Source organism: Pristis pectinata, chromosome 1 (assembly GCF_009764475.1).
Source record: "Pristis pectinata isolate sPriPec2 chromosome 1, sPriPec2.1.pri, whole genome shotgun sequence".
Lineage (NCBI taxonomy): Eukaryota > Metazoa > Chordata > Chondrichthyes > Rhinopristiformes > Pristidae > Pristis > Pristis pectinata.
Genome location: NC_067405.1, coordinates 112,769,835 through 112,787,487, shown reverse-complemented (window position 1 = coordinate 112,787,487; position 17,653 = coordinate 112,769,835). Strand labels below are relative to the sequence as shown.

General features: G+C 39.8%; 1 long non-coding RNA gene across 2 annotated transcripts in view; it reads right to left on the bottom strand.

Annotated features, from left to right (window-relative positions):
* LOC127583237 (uncharacterized) overlaps positions 1–17,653 on the bottom strand; it is a 71,599-nt gene that overhangs the window by 53,636 nt on the left and 310 nt on the right. The gene's annotated exons all lie outside the window — the stretch shown is intronic.

The window sequence follows — 17,653 nt, the reverse complement described above, 5'->3', positions numbered from 1 at the left end:
TTCCCTGCCACCAATAGTTCTTAAATTTTCTTCAAACCAATTAGTTCATTACGCATATTAATTATTTTCTAACATACCGAGGTCTCACAGTTTTATTGGTTCTTTCAGAAAAGAGAATTCTTCTGTGATCTTGCTATGTACTCACTGAACCCACCGACTAACACAAATGGAGCTTTGCAGAAATTGTTGTCACATTTTAAGTAGAATCTTTCCAGCATCTGACCTTCAGTAGATTGCTTTCTATTTACCATAGTAATCAAGTACTATCAGTAATAGAATGGTGAACCCTTTTGAAGTTTCTACTGAAGCCTCTGTTGCAAAGCTCAAGCCACATAAAACATTGTATCTTTATCACATGTTGATCCCTTGATCCACCACAGTTGATAAAACTAGAATTTGTTCTTCAGCTCGTTGGATGATACAATGATCCCTGTCCGCTGTAAGATTCTGAAGTTCCTGGGCCTGGGGAAGACAAAGGATGGCTGCTGCCATACACAGAATTTTGGGTGAAACCCAGCTGTATGAGTATTCTGATTCATTTGACCTGCTCCTTTTCATTCCAACAGCAGGAGGTAGTTTCTGCTTCAAATTGGAGATCGGATTTTCAGTGGAAAGTCTGCCTATCTGCCTGGGTGCAAAAGAACTTAAGTCTGAAAAGAGTTTGAAGCTAAAAACAAACTGCTGGAGGAACTCGGCGGGTCAGGCAGCATATGTGGAGGGAAATGGACAGTCGATGTTTTGGGTCGAGATCCTTCGTAGCTTACTCTTTAACATTATCATAACTCCTTTTAAATGAACAATGGAGAAACAAACTGTATATCCGACCCTACACACATTTTAGATTGCTCTAATTCATTGATGCATGGTGGGGATAGGGAATGAGTTTAACTGGATAACACCGCCCACCACAACCACCCCCCCGACACAAAAAAAACAATTAAAGGGATTGGACTGAACAATTAACTCATGCCTATTGACTGAAATACAGGCAGGATGTCAAATTTGTTCAGGCAGGATGTCAAATCTGGATGATCAAACGATCATCCAGTGAGGTTTTATGGGTGAAACTGAGAAATAAGAAGGGGTGATCACATTGTTGAGATTGTGCTATAGGCCCCCAAACAGTCAATGGGATTTAAAAGAACAAATATGCAGGGAGATTGTGCAGAGTTTTAAGAATAGGGTTGTCATAGTAGGGGATTTTAACTTTCCTAACATACGTACACTGGGACTGCCATACTGTTAAGGACTCAGATGAGGTGGAATTTGTTAAGTGAGGTAGCACGGTAGCGTAGCGGTTAGCGCAACACTATTACAGCGCCAGCGATCGGTGTTCGATTCCCGTCTCTGTCTGTAAGGAGTTTGTACGTTCTGAGGGCAGGGTGTACGGTCTGTACATTGATGAGGGCAGGGTGGTACACATGGTTTATATGGACTTCAGTAAGGCCTTTGATAAGGTTCCACACAGTAGGCTGCTCTGGAACATTAAATCACATGGAATCCAGGGAGAACTGGCTAATTGCATACGCATTTGGCTTGATGGTAGAAAGCAGAGGGTGATGGTGGAAGGTTGTTTCTCAGACTGGAAACTGATGACTAGTGGTGTGTCCCAGGGATCGGTGCTGGGTGCATTGTTGTTTATCATATTTATTAATGATTTGGATAAGAGTGTACAAGGCATGGTTAGTAAGTTTGCAGATGACACTAAAATAGGTGGTATAGTGGACAATGAAGGAGGTTATCAAAAGTTACAGGGGGGTCTTGATCAGCTGAGTAAGTGGGCCGAGAAATGGCAAATGGAGTTTAATTCGGGTGTTGCATTTTAGGAAGTCAAATCCAGGTAGGACTTTCACAGTGAACAGCAGGGCCCTGGGGAGTGCTGTAGAACAGAGGGACCTTGGAGTACAAATACATGGTTCACTGAAAGTGAAGTCACAGGGAGACTGGGTGGTGAAGGCGGCTTTTGGCACGCTGGCCTTCAAAAGTCAGAGCATTGAGTATAAAAGCTGGGAGGTCATGGTGCATTTGTACAGGATGCTGGTGAGACTGCACTTGGAGAATTGTGTTCAGTTTTGGTCGCCCTGCTATAGGAAAAATGTTATTGAACTGGAAAGAGTGTAGGAAAGATTAACAAGGATGTTGCCAGGACTTGAGTTATAGGAAGTTGGACAGGCTAGGACTTTATTCCTTAGAGTGCAGGAGACTGAGAGATGATCTTATAGAGGTGTATAAAATCATGAGGGGCAGAGATAGGGTGAATGCACTCAGTCTTTTTCCCCAGGGTTGTGGAATCAAGAACTAGAAGGCATAGATTTAAGGTGAGAGGGGAAAGATTTAAAAGGAACTTAAGGGGCAACTTTTTTTTTTACACAAAGAGAGGTATCTATGTGGAATAAGCTGCCAGAGGAAATGGTTGAGGCAGGTGCAATAATATCTTTTTAAAGACAGTTGGACAAGTTCATGGATTGGAAGGGTTTAGAAGGTTATGGGGCCAAACACTGGCAAATGGGACTGGCTTGGATGGGACATCTTGGTCGGCATGGACCAGTTGAGCCAACAGGCCTGTTTCCATGCTGTATAACTCTATGATTCTATCTCACTTCAGTTGTCAAGGTCAGTAAGTGTTCAGTTCACCAACACCCCCTCCATACCAATACCCCCATGCCTCATCACTGGACCTATGAGCAAACAATATCAATCAAATCATAACTAATATTCATGTGCTTTAAAGGGAAAAAAGTTGCAGATGTCAGAAAATGCTATAAATACTGAGTAGGTCAGGTAGCATCTGTGGAGAGAGCAACACAGTTAACATTTCAGGCTGACAAAGGGTCATCAACCTGAAATGTTACCTGCTTCTCTCCCCATTTATTTGCTTTACTTCTCTTTCTCACTTAACAATGTTCCAAGCCTCACACCTGCATCTTCCACCTTGCACACAATGTCAGCTATTCAACAATGACAACTGTATCTCCTAAATGTATTGCTGAGCATTCACTGACACACTTCTCTTTTCCTTTCAGGAGAATGTAACACATACAGCAGACAGCAGTAATTAACAGGGGGATATAAGATGTGCCTACATGTTTTAAGCCCATGGATGAGATGGTATTGGCTATTATTGGAAGTTCCATTGCCAATACCATGGTTGGCAAAGGGGCTGACGTAATTGAAGATGGGGATAATTGTATACCTAATCCTCCTCCTTTCATCCTTCTGATTTCCAGCTGCAAATTCAGGGTAGGTCATTTGTGGTTTAAGTGGTATGTTGTGCTTATACATGTTTTCAAAGCCAATCATGCATTAATATTAAAGTCTTGCTTTGAATTTGTTAATAGAAATTAATTGTTAATCCTAAATATAACCTAGAAAAACATTTTTTTAAATCTTTGTAGAATTTGTCAAAAATTAACTCTATACAATTGCAAATTTTACATTCTGCTTTGCTTGTCTTGCAGTTGCAGGCACGGTAATGTAAGGCAGGCACGGTAGTGTAGCAGTTAGCATAACGCTATGACAGTGCCAGCAACCCAGGTTCAATTCCGGCCGCTGTCTGTAAGGAGTTTGTACATTCTCCTTCGTCTGCATGGGTTTCCTCTGAGCACTCCGGTTTCCTCCCACATTCCAAAGGTGTACGGGTTAGGAAGTTGTGGGCATGCTATGTTGGCACTGGAAGTGTGGCAACACTTGCGGGCTGCCCTCAGAACATTCTACGAAAAGATGCATTTCACTGTGTGTTTCGATGTACGTGTGACTAATAAAGAAATGTTATCTTATCTTATATAAAGCCCAGGTTTTCAAAGTATGTAACTAAGAAACCCAAGAAGACAAAAAACATGAATACTCTTCAGTAGAACATAGAACATTACAGCACAGGAATAGGCCCTTCAGCCCATGATGTTGTGCCAAACTAATTATATCAATAATCAAAAGCCCAACTAAACTAATCCCTTCTGCCTATACAATGTCCATATCCCTCCTTTTCGAACACCTCTATCGTATTTGCCTCCACCAACCACCCCTAGCAGAGTATTCCAGACACCCACCACTCTATGTAAAAAAACTTGCCCTGCACATCTCCTTTGAGCTTACCGCTTCTCACCTTAAATGCATGGCATCTGGTATTAGACATTTCAACACTGGGAGAAAGATATCGGCTGCTAGTCTATCTATGCCTCTCATAATCTTATAAACCTCTGATCTTTTCTCAGCCTCCACCACTCCCGAGAAAACAACCCAAGTTTGTCCAACCTCTCCTTATAGCACATGCCCTCTAATCCAAGCAACATCCTGGTGAACCTCCTCTGCACCCTCTCCAAAGCCTCCATATCCTTCCTGTAATGGGGCGAGCAGAACTGAATGCAATACTCCAGATGCAGCCTAACAAGTTTTATAAAGCTGCAACATAACTTCCCGGATCTTGAACTCAATTCCTTAACTAATAAAGGAAGCATGCCATATGCCTTCTTTACCAGCCTATCAACCTGTGCAGCCAATTTTAGGGAGTTATGGACTTGGACCCCAAGATCCCTCTGCACATCAATATTCTTAAGGGTCTTGCCATTAATAGTGTACTGTCCCTTTATATTTGATCTCCTAAAGTGCAACATTTCACATTTGGCCGTGTTAAACTCCATCTGCCATTTCTCCGCCCATATCTGCAACTGATCTATATCCTGCTGTATCCTTTGCCTTTGTGCTATCCACACCACCACCAATCTTCATATTGTCTGCAAACTTACTAACCCACCCATCTACGTTTTCATCCGGGTCATTTATATGTATCAGAAACAGCCGAGGTCCCAGTACAGATCCCTGTGGAACACAACTAGTCACAGGACTCCAGCCAGAATAAGTCCCATCGACCACTACCCTCTGTCTTCTATGGGCAAGCCAATTCTGAATCCAAATGGCCAAGTCACCTTGGATCCCATTCATCTTAGTCTTCTGGATGTGCCTCCTATCAGGGACCTTATCAGACGCCTTACTAAAATCCATTTAGACAACATCCACAGCTCTACCTTCATCAATCACTTTCATCACCTCCTTGAAAAACTCAATCAAGTTAGTATGACACAACTTGCCCCGCACAAAGCTATGCTGACTGTCCCTAATTAGGCCATGGTTTTCCAAATGCTCATAAATCCTATCCCTAAGAATCCTCTCCAGTAATTTCCCTACCACTGACGTGAGAGTCACTGGTCTATAGTTTCCAGGATTATCCCTATTTCCCTTCTTGAATAATGGAACAACATTAGCTATTGGCTATTGCTCCAGGACCTCACCTGTGGCTAGGGAGGACACAAAGATATTGGTTAAGGCCGCAGAAATCTCATGTCTTGCCTCTCTCAATAACCTGGGGTATATCCCATCAGGCCCTGGGGACTTATCCACCTTAATGTTCCTTAAGAGACCCAACACTACCTCCTTCTTTCTCAAAATGCCCTAGCACATTAGCAGGCTCCACACTGATCTCCCTAACTCTCCTCCACATCCTTCTCCTTGGTAAATGCTGATGCAAAGTACTCATTTAGGACCTCTCCCACATCCTCCGCCTCCAAGCACGTGTTCCCTCCTTTATCCTTGAATGATCCTACCTGCTCCCTAGTTATCCTCTTGCTCCTGACATATGTATAGAATGACTTGGGATTCTCTTTAATCCTACTTGCCAAGGACTTTTCATGGCCCCTCCTGGTTCTCCTAATTCCCTCCTTGAGTTTTTTTTTTCTGGTTTCTTTATAATCCTCAAGGGCTCTGTTTGATTTTAGCTTCCTAAACCTTACATATGCTTCCTTTTCCTTCTTGACTAAATTCACCGTCTCTCTCATCATCCTAGGTTCTCTTACCTTGCCTACCTTGTCCTTCCTTCTTACTGGTACATACCTGTCCTGTACTCTGTGCAGTTGGTCTTTAAACACCCTCCACATGTCAGATGTGGACTTACCCAAAAACAGCTGTTCCCAATTAACTCTCCCTTGTTCCCGCCTGATACTCTCATAGTTTGCCGTGCTTTCAATTTAATACTCTCCCACAAGGTCCATACTTATTCTTATCTACAGCTATCGTAAAACTTAAGGAGTTGTGGTCACTGTTCCCTAACTGTTCTCCCACTGAAAGGTCAGTCACCTGACCAGACTCATTACCCAACACCAGGTCCAGTACAGCCCCTCCTTTTGTTGGACTATCTACATATTGATTTAAGAAACCCTCCTGGATGCACCTAACAAATTCTGCCCTGTCTAAGCCTCTTGCACTAAAGAGGTCCCAGTCTATATTCAGGAAGTTGAAGTCACTGTTGTGAGAAATCCACATGGCTGTCACGTGACAGTAACGACACTGACCCCCCCGACCGGAGGACAGCATTGCTCCTCTGATCGGAAGTGATACTACTGTCAATCAAGGTGCAGCTCCACCCACCCCTCAGGTGTGAGAGTACCTTTTGCCTCTGAACTTGCCTGACCAGTACCCTTTGACTCTGAACCTGCCTGACCATTGACTGTGGCAGGAACCTTTGTCTTTGACTCCCACACCATTGGCTCGTTTAAATCACAACAGTGAGGCTCCACCCAGCCTCCTAGCACCATAAAAAGGGCTGCATGCCCTAGCCCTTCCTCTTTTGATGACCCCAGGAGTAGTGAGACAACGCTGCAGAGATCATTGGTAAGAGTGCATCACCACATGGTCAGGGAGTGTTTCACTCAGATTCAGGGAGCGTTAAGGGCCAATGCTAGTGTGGGACAGGCATTGAAGTGTTATATCCTGAAGTTGTACATTGTTATTGTGCGCTTGTTTGTATGTGTGTGTGTGTGAGAGAAAGTGTATTTTACCCCTGTTGCGATTTCCTCCCATGTTCGCGGTATCCTGTGCATGAGTTAGCGTGTGTCTGTTCCCATCCATTCTGTCCCACGTTTGCCTTTGTGATTAAACTAGTTTTGGTCTACAAAGCTCATGTCCAGAGTCCTTGATCCTTAAGACAACAAGAATGATTTCACACAACAGTCACCTACTACAACAGCCCTGTTGTTTTTACACCTTTCCCTAATCTGCCTGCATATCTGTTCCTCAATGTCCTGGTGGCTATTGGGGGGTCCATAGTATAATCCAATCAGAGTGATTGCACCTTTCTTATTTTTGAGTTCTGTCCATATAGACTCAGTGGATAAGCCCTCCATTATGTCCCCCCTGAGTGCAGCTGTGATATTGTCCCCGATTAATAGCACAACTCCCCTCCCACACCCCCCCCCACCACCTTTTACCTCCTTCTCTATCTTTTCTGAAACATCGATACCCTGGAACATTAAACATCCATTCCTGTCCCTCTCTCAACCAAGTCTCTGTTATGGCCACAACATCATAGTTCCATGTACTGATCCACGCCCTAAGTTCGTTACCCTTACCAATAATACTCTTAGCATTAATTTACACACACTTCAACCCGTCCATGCCATTGTATCTATTACCTTGTCCTACCAGTGCTTACTGGTCATGATATCTACTTTCCTCTCAATCCCTCCACTTTCTGACCTGGTGGTCTGGTTTAAATCCCCCTGCCAAACTAATTTAAACCCTCCCGAGTAGCTATAGCGAACCTCTCGGCCAGGATATTGATTCCCCTCCAGTTAAGGTGCAACCTGATTATTTCTCTATTTCATTATTTCTTAATTGGATTAAACCCATCTATTTTTTGCTAAATAAAACTGATATAAATAATGTAAGCTGTAAAACTGTGACTGGCTATATTAGGGTATTTTAACTTCTAAGTCTCACGTGAATGTATCAGGACCAAGTTGTGTCAGAATCCCAATGGATGCAATAAGCCAGTCAACGTGTCAACAAGCAATCCAGATACACTGCAGGTACTCTGAAAAACTGAAAAGTCTAGGTTTATCTAGTGCCTTCTATTTGGTGAATGCAAAATAAAAATGTATAATTGTAGTGGGAATTTCTATTAAAGGTATCTAAAATAGTGAATTTGAAGGTAACCAAGAATTAAATCATTTTAATCAAATTGCAGTAATATACATACAGAATATTCAGTTTTAATTTAATTTAGATTGAGATAAACTCCTTGATTCTGATGCTGAAAATTTGATACTGAAAATGCTTTTCCTTTAATTTTGTCACTTTTCTGTCAATCACTTATTTTACCATGTCATTGCTTAGTTTTCACTGGAAAGGACAGCTTTTGCTGCCTTTATTGAAAGCTGCCCTCCTGTGGTATTTATATGAAGTGCATATTTAAGAGTGGCTGGTTTACCTTGTACTCATCACATTGTCAAAATATGAAATTAATTCAATAACTGAGTATCTTGATTAGTAATACAATTATTTTTATAGAGAATCATTTTATATTTGTCTCTTTTCCAACGAGCGCCTAAGTAAGTGATCAAACTAAATTTATTGTGCCATCTATATAAAGCACTCAATCCATCTTAGGAGCTACTGCAGAATACACAGACTAACTTACGGGTTTATAAAGCGGAATTGTTGTTTTAATTTTAACCACATAAAGGACCTTGAAACTACCTTCGTGAGACTGCTGCAATCCTCTTTCATCTACTCCAGTGTTGTTGGGTAAGGAGTTCCAGGACTTAGACCCAGACACAATGAAAGAATGGTAATATATTTCCAAGTCAGGATGGTGCGATGAAAATGCTGGGGTGTTTCAGTGTTTTGATCCAGCTATCATTAAGGAAATGATATAAACCCAAGACTTGGAAATGGAGGTGGGGTGGGGAGGAGGGTTGCTCGACAGGTTTGGTGTTGTAATACAGCCCTTGTCCTTTTCATGACTTTGGAAGTTGCCACTGAGGAAGTTTTACAGTTTTTGCAGGGTATTCTGGTTAAAGTACACACTGCAATTGCAGTGTGCCAATTATGCATTTTTGGTACATATTTGGGTTAAAAAAATCAATTTCATATACTGTAGTCAATTTGAAAGAAATGAGTTATTGAATGCATGTGATTTTTGTGACACAGAAGTTGTGCTTCTGCATTAAGAATTTTTTAATATTTGATATTAAACATTTTTGTATGGCACAATTAAGTTCAACTGTGCCAGGCTTTTGCTATCGTAATGAATGGTTTAATTGAAGGAAAAGGGACAATATATCCAAATTTTCTGATGACACCAGATTAGGTAGCAAAATCATTAGTGCAGCTGGAGCAGAAAGTTTCAAGAACACTTTGACAGATTATCTGATTGGGCAAAATAGAAGCACATGGACTTCAAAGGTTGTGTGAGGTCATTCCCTTTGAACAAGGATGATTGTTCAAAGTATTTTATGAATTCAATAAAGCTAAAACCTGCGTAACAACAAAAGGATGAGACTTTCTTGGGGTATCACATGGATCAGTGCTTGAACCATCACAGGGATCAGTGTTTGGACCCCAGCTATTCATACATCAATGATTTGGATGAGGAATGAAATGTAATATTTCCAGGTCTGCAGATAACATAAAACTGGGTTGAATAGTAAATTGTGAGGACAACGCAACAAAGCTTCAAGTTGATGTAGACACGTTGAATGAGTGGGCAAAAACGTGGGAGAAGCAGTAATAATGTGAATAAATGCAAAGTTATTCCCTTCAGTAAGATAAGCAGAAAGGCAAAGTATTACCTCCATGAAGGCAAAGTTGCACCTCCTACAGTTGCAAGGGAAAGCACCAGGGGACATGGATGGATGGGTGCAGAGGGATGAGCAGACCAGGGAGTCACAGTAAGCAGAAAGGGGGAAAGAGAGGGGAAGATAATGACTGGTGGTGGGATCCCATTGTTCTTTGCCTCCACAGATGCTGCTTGACCCACTGAATTCCTCCAATTTGTTTTTTGCTCCAGATTCCAGCACCTACAGTCTCTTATGTCTCTAAGAACAGACAGACTTGCTATCGAATGAGTGCCACAAAGATTCACCAGTCTGATTCACCAGGCAGGATTGTCATATGAGGAAAGATTGGATTGACTAGGCTTTTGCTGACGTTTAGAAGAATAAAGAGGAATTGCATTGAAACGTACAAAATTATAACCTGGTTGGATGATCTGGATGCAGGGAGGAAACAAGCATTCACAGTCTCAGGATATGGAGTAAGACCTTTAGGACTGAGTTCAGAAGAAACTTCTTCACTCAAAGGGTGGTGAACCTGTGGAATTCTCTACCAGAGAAGGCAATGGAGGCCAAGTCACTGAATCTATTACAAGATTGGTTGATCTCTGGACACAAAAGGGATCAAGAAGTATGGGGAGAGAGTGGGAATATGGCAATGGGACAGAGGATCAGCCATGATTGTATTGAATGGCAAAGCAGGCTTGAAGGGCTGAATGGCCTACTCCTGCTCCTACTGTCTATATTTCTATGTAGAGGTCCTGGTAATGGAATTGTTAAAAGCCACAAAAGTACAAAATTTAACAAGTTATTATAATTTTTATCTCTGTGTTGGAATAACAAAGGGCGAAAGTTACACAACAGCTGTACAAAGGTCTGGTTAGACTACTTACTAGTACTATTTTCAATTCAGTGCATTGCACATCAGGAAAAATATATTGGCTTTACAGCTGATACTGTGCAGATTTATTAGATTAATACCAAGGCTAGAAGGGATAAGTCATGAAGGGACGTTGCATGGACTAAAATTAAAGTTGCATTGATGAGGGTGTCATTTGGAATATGTTTTCACACAAAGGCTATTCAAAAGCTGACACATTGTCCCCAAAAAAATCTCTTTAGGCCAGGTCAGCTGAACTTTTCAGAATATAAATAAATATAAAAGTTCTGAAATGAACAATGCAGCCAAAGATCTAAAGATATCATTTTCAGTTCTGTTTCAGTAACTTGTACTTTAGATTCCATTGGCCAACACAGAAATGATACTTCCATTCGGAATGGGACTATTGTTGGTTTGGAGAGACTGTTGGTTTTAACCAAGTTTCATGATATAGGGAATTATGTAATACATTCCAGAAAAGAGAATTTAACCTCTTGTAGGCAGATTTCATTTATTTTAAGTCAATATGTTACTAGTTTCCTGCTGTGTCTCATTGCTCTATGCATTACTTTGTAATTACACTTATTGGTTTTAATGTGAATCTAACTCTCTGACTGTTCAACATGTCTCTAACGCAAAAGATGGAACAACAGTTGCCATACTCAAGTTCTGGGTTTGGCTCATGCAAGATGTCATTTATGTTAAAAGTCCTACTGCATTACAAAAGTGATTTGTTGTGTGAAGTTTGGAAATAATGGCACAGAAGAAGTCCATTTGTTTGTGAACAAACTACATGCTGAAATTAGTCATGTTAATGTCACATTTCTAGGAGTAGTGCAATTTCATCAATGAAGGGATAAAATCACATAGCTATATCCTAGTCTCTGCATTGACAACAAAAAGAAAATTACATTCTCCCAACTGAAAATATTCTGAATATATCAGAATAGGGAGGACCTTTTGAGAAAAGCAGACTATTTTGGGTTACAGAATTTTTTTTCGATGAATTTACTTTTTAGGAAAAGAGCACTTCAATGTACCTTTCATTATTTTGCTGCTGTCCAATCTTCCCAGAGGCAAGTTCTAATTTCTGTATGATGTATTGCACCAAAACTGAGACTCAGCAGTCGAGTCACTTAGTGAAAATCTCTTCCAGTGCTTCTTAGCACATGCCATTGAAAGAAAAACTCTTGTATCTTTCATGACCTCAAGAACTTCCAAATTGTTTTTAATCAATCAAGTACTTTTCAGTGTGGTCGCTGTTATAACTTGGTTATACTACCGACAATTTGAGCATTGCTTATGCTCACAAACAATATTATGAAAATGATGAGTAAATCTGTGGTAATGTTGATAACTGATATCTATTGGATAAGACACAAGAAAATAATAACATGGTCTTTCTCATCCACCTGAAGGGGAAAACAGAGCCTTAATTTAATATTTCTTCCAATAGTACTGCAGTGGTGTGTCAGCCTTGATTATGCACCAGAGCTGCTTGAATCAAAGGAAAGTGTTCTAACAGCTTCTGACTCAGAGGCAAGTGTGTTACCAGCTAATTATGGACTGGGGGTTGCTGGACCGCCATTTGGAAAGTCAGCCTTGTTTGAAAGTCTTCCTGAAGACTTTTTTATGATCATTCAGAGTAATTATAAGAACATCAGAAGCTGTTGACACCTTTACATGTTTTTTATCTTATATGCCATCATCTGAGTAGAATTTCATAATTTTTATGCATAAAGACATTGTAAGTATTCTTTCCTTGTGTTATATATTTTTAATTCTAAAAGTTAATTAAATGTAAATTTATAATTTTCCATACATGGGAATATGTTTTTAAGCACAACACTGCTGGATCTACAACAAATTACTTACATTGCACTTTGCTCGATCCACAAAAAAATGAATGACTTGACAATTGAAAATGATCTAGCCATTAATTATCAATAACTGTTCATTTAAAAATTCTGAATATATTTCAGAATTAAGCTGCTCACTTTCCTTGGTTAATTCCTGTGCTCTGTTTGAAAGGCCAGTTTGGTGATTTTTTTTCAATACTTTCGACTATTTTACATCCAGGAAACATGAGAGGAATCTAGGTCTATACCCATAAATTTTCCTTCCCTCTCTTTAGGGAAGCAACTAGCCACTGCACAGCACTTCCCAAAAAACATAATTGACATGTGTAATTCCACATGGGAAATTATGACAACAAATCCTGCCAAGCAATCATTTCAGTATATTGTTATTTCCTATTAATGATATCCTCATTTCAGTAAATAGTTATACTTATCATTGTTTAAATTATTATAAATTAACACTTTTAATTCTGTCGTGGAATTGGGAAAGATAATGGAAACTGTCTTTTTTCCAAAGGTCTCCAGTGAATTTTTATCAAAGAGTAAAAGAATGAACAAAAAAGCATTCTCTTGCTAAGGCTAGTTTTGCATTTCCCTGAAAATAATTGAATGTCCTCATGTAATAGTAAAATGTTGCTCAGTTTTCAAAATTCTACATGTTCACAGTTCCAAATATACACACACCCAAATCAAACAAAAAATCTGCTGTTTCCATTAAAAAAATAAGTTAATGCATCTTGTTCTAAAGCAAAATCAATCATTGTACACAAATTATTATTGAAAAGAAAATAGACTATATTTAGTCTATATTCAAGCCAAACAGCTGATAAGGCTCTACCCTTCTGATTCACCTATGTACCTCCCATTTTTGTTCCCTTTCCCATACCTTCTACCCACCCCCATCACCCATTTTTGTCCTCCTCCCCCTCCTGGGTCCATCCACCTTCCACCAACACATTTCACCTACCAGATCCCCTCCCCCATCCATTCCCCTATCTCCCCTAATGATTCTGATTAGCACCTTCCTTACTCATCAGATTCTAGCACTGGTAGTGTTTGTGTTCCTGCTTATCGCCCTGCAGCCTCTATCTCCATTTTCATCCTCCACTCCACCTACCTGGCTCCATCTCCACCTTTTTTTTCCTTATCTGCTTCCACTTATCAGCCACCTGCCTCTGTCTCCCAAATTCACCCCTCCCCCTCCCGGCTCCATCTGCCTGTCATCCTTCACCCCTCCTTGATCCACTAATCACCTACTACTGGCCCCTGTCTCACCCCTCCCCCTCTCATATTGGCTATTTCTTTCTCTCTCTCAGTCCTGATGCAGGGCCCCAGGACAATTCCTCCCCCCACCCCAGATGCTGCTCAACCCACTGAATTTCTCCAGCAGTGTGCTTTTTTTTAAAAAAAAATGCTCCAGATTCCAGTATCTGCAGTGTCCTGTGTCAGCCACTAAGATCAAATTTGATAGATTACACTCGTGTGCTAGCCAAGTCACTCAACAAATGACTATAACCTTTTATAATTTGCTCTTGGTCCATAAAGCCACTTTAGAAACTATTTTACAAGCATTGAAAATAGGGTTTTGTAATAACAGAAAGATATTGATCATTTGTAATTCAATGGTGCCACTTTATTTTCTCATTATCATAATGTTCCACTAAAATAAAACATCCATCAGGTTATCGCATCATATATATGCAGGAGCATTTTTACAATATTGATTAATCTCTCCAATCTTGCTGCAAAATAATGGGACATATTGCCCATTGTGCCATTATACAATTTTGTTTTTAATGGCAAGTGTCCTTCCAACAACTGCCTGTACCTCACTGCTTGTCTTCTGTACTGAACTCTCAGTGGAGTCATCACGCGACTGATGATGACCCATCAACAATCCAACCAAGACCTTAACTGTGGAACAGGCAGATGAAGTTATTTCAAACTCAAACGGCTGTGAAGGCCGCAACAAATCCATCAGCTCCAATCGTCATGGTTTCCATGCCATTGGAATCAGTTGGTGATTTGTGAAGTATCGTGTGCTTTTTGCAGTGCAACATCAAGTGCATGTTAAACAAATACACGCACAGGCGTCTTCGATCTGTGGGCTGCTTCTGATCAACGGAACAAAGACCATCAGCCCCCATCTTGAGGGATAGCCACGACGACAAATGAAAGCACCCCTAATTTTATACAACAATGGTTTCAAATTGGAGGCACAAGGTATTTTTTTTAAATGCCTTAGGCTGCAGGTATTGCAATCCAAGTCAATTGGATCAATTGATCCAATTGATTAATTTCTACATGATCAATTTCTACATGATTTTCAAAGTAGGTTTGAGGGATTTCCAAGGGATGTACCAGAAAGGAGTTCAGTGACAGTTGAGGTGTAATAGAATGAAATGCATTTTTTAAGTGATAAACAATAATGTTTTAGATAAGTCTTCCACTAAATGAATAAAAATAAAATCCTATTATTAGTAAGATAGGAAATCACATTATGGCAAGCCCTGCTCTATGGTTGGGGAAGAATTATATAAAAATCTGAGAACCATTAGTATAGATCCTTTAAAATCAATTTCTTTTATCTTCATCATAAGAAGGAAGGGAACAAAAGCAATCTTAAAGAATCTGATCTCAAGGGATCATAACATTTTAATTTATCCAGTCACCTTTGCCTCACCCTCCTTCAGGCATTCAGCTGTTTCTTGAGTAATTTGTATTGGTATCTTCACTACTGCATAACTAAAGATTTCTTTCAGCTCTAATTATCCTTCAACAGTCTGTAAAAGGAGCTGATTTCAAAAGTCATCCAGAGAATGACAAGTGGCATACTGATATTAAAATGCTATTTTTTATGCCCTTTGGTTATGGAAAAGTTTCATTTAATTACCATTAACTGCATGACATAACACACAGGATTCCACATTGAACCTGTAATGGCCTGATGAAAAATAGAGGAGTCTCACTAAGACATACCCCATCCTGGAATCTAACTATGGCCAAGTACTCACCTTTGCTTCCCTAAACTCCTATTAACTTCCATGATATCCCGCCATTCCTGCGGGTCAGGTGCACCAATTCATGTCGGCAGTGAGTTCACCACCTGCTGGCAGAAATGCTGGGAGATTCTCTGTGGAATGCTCAGTACTGCAGAGAAGGTGCTGGTGGATCCATGAGAGGCTGGTCAATAGAGACAAACAGGCACTTGCCTTTCTCCTGGTAAGAAAATTCAGTCAGCAAAGTAAAGGGAAATCAGAGTTATTCAGACACTGGCTCTTCACCACCAACATTATTGCCCATCTACACTAATCCCTCCTGCATGTAAAGGGGAGATGGCACTGATGGAATTGCTCTGCTGGGAACCAGCATGTACTTGATTGGTTGACTGGCCTCTTTTTGTATTGTAATAAGTAGCTAAGTGTAATAAGCTGTAATTTCCAGTGGCATGGTGAATGATCAAACTAAATGCTTTGAGATTTTGGAGAATAACTTCAATAGAATTGCATTTTAAGGTTATTTTATTAAATTCCATCCAACTCTTTCACTTTACAATGAGAATTTCAATGATGGGGAAAGTTACAAAGGGAATATCTGACAGTCCAAAAAGAGCCACAGCGAGTTGATGATTGATGTTATCCGAAAATACAGTGGTCCAAAGATAGCTAAAGGCAATTTTAGTTCCACACGTCTCAAAATCAAGATAAAAACTGCAGATACTGGAAATCTAAATTGATTGTTTCAATTTTTGTACAAGCTGCCAAACTTGTAGCTGCAACACTAATGTCCTCTCGCTACCCTCAGCCCAAATTTGGCCAGATCTCAATATAACTGGAATAGTGCCAGACTTCAGGACTGAACCCTGAGATCTACTTTTTGTGTCAGTGTCCAAGGCAACATCTAATTTGGCTTCTATGCAACTACAGGGTGTACAAACTGGTTGTATTTCTTATTCACAAAACAAATATTTATCTATTAAAAACATTTAATTGTGAGGTCTTGAGATGTATAAAGGTAGTATATAAATGGAATTCCACACCTGCTTTGCATTTCACTCCAAGAAAGGGACCACCTCATCAGTGTATGATTTTATTTCTCTCTCTCTATGGCCAAATTCTGAACGTTCAAAAGACTTGTATTCAAGTTGGGATTAAACCTTCTTTAGGTAAGAAGTTAATTCAAATTCAAAGAATATTCAGCACAAAAGTTTTAGATATTATATTAAATTGTGCTGACTTACAGCGAAATTGTACCATGATGGCATCACCCATATGGGACCCTTTCTCCTTTTAGCAATATTTACCGTGTATAAACCATCTAGTCTTCCATGCTTCAGTCCCATACTAAATATTTAAAAATATACAAAAATATACATAATTCTAAACAATATCATGTATAGCTCATATAGTGCACCATTTGACTTGCTGAATAAAATCCTGAGACAATGCAGGAGGGAAAAAAAGAGAAAGGAAAATGGAAGTCAACAGGATGAGAAGTATAGTAAAAGAGGGGGAAGTATGGTAAGGACAAAGGGCAGAAATAAGTTTCATCATTAACTTTTCAACATATTGCTATAATACTAATACTTAAAATGTTCTAGTTCTGTGGAAGAGTGACTCTGTATGTGCATTTCTTTGGAGAGTGTCCCCTCAAGTGGGCTTTACTTCAAGATGATGAAAAATCTTTGTTAAGTAAGAGTAAATATGCAAAGAATAGTACTTTTATGAAACCACTTCTTACCCAATGGCATATTTATTGATCTTTACGTTTACAATAGCATCAGTTCCCTAGAGCGGGCAACATCACCAGATATCTAGGACCACATTCCTCTCAACCTTGGTATGTACCCAGATTCAACTAAAAGCTATTGCTATGGTTTGTAAGTAGTGACACATTGCACATTTCTGAAAGGTTTAGAGGCTAAACTTTGCTATAGAAACATTAAGTCTGAAATAAAAATATATTAAAAAATGGAATTTGTCAACGGGTCACTCAAAGACCTAAAATATTAACATTTTTTCCCTCTCTGATGCCTGACCTGCTGAGTATTTCTATCATGTTTGTTTTTTACCCCATAGAAATTTTTGAATTGCCCATCATCCAGCCAAGGAAGATGATAAGATTTACAGTGCCAAATTAAGTACTCTCCACTTTAAATTGTAGAAACATAGAACAAGATCCTAGCTTTCGAATGTCTTACTTGATTTCTGTCAGAATCAGGCACAACATACGACCTAAACAGAAAAAAAACTCAGCGGGCAGGACTGCCTGTAACACGTTGGTCAAAAATGAACATTTAAAGCATTTTGCCA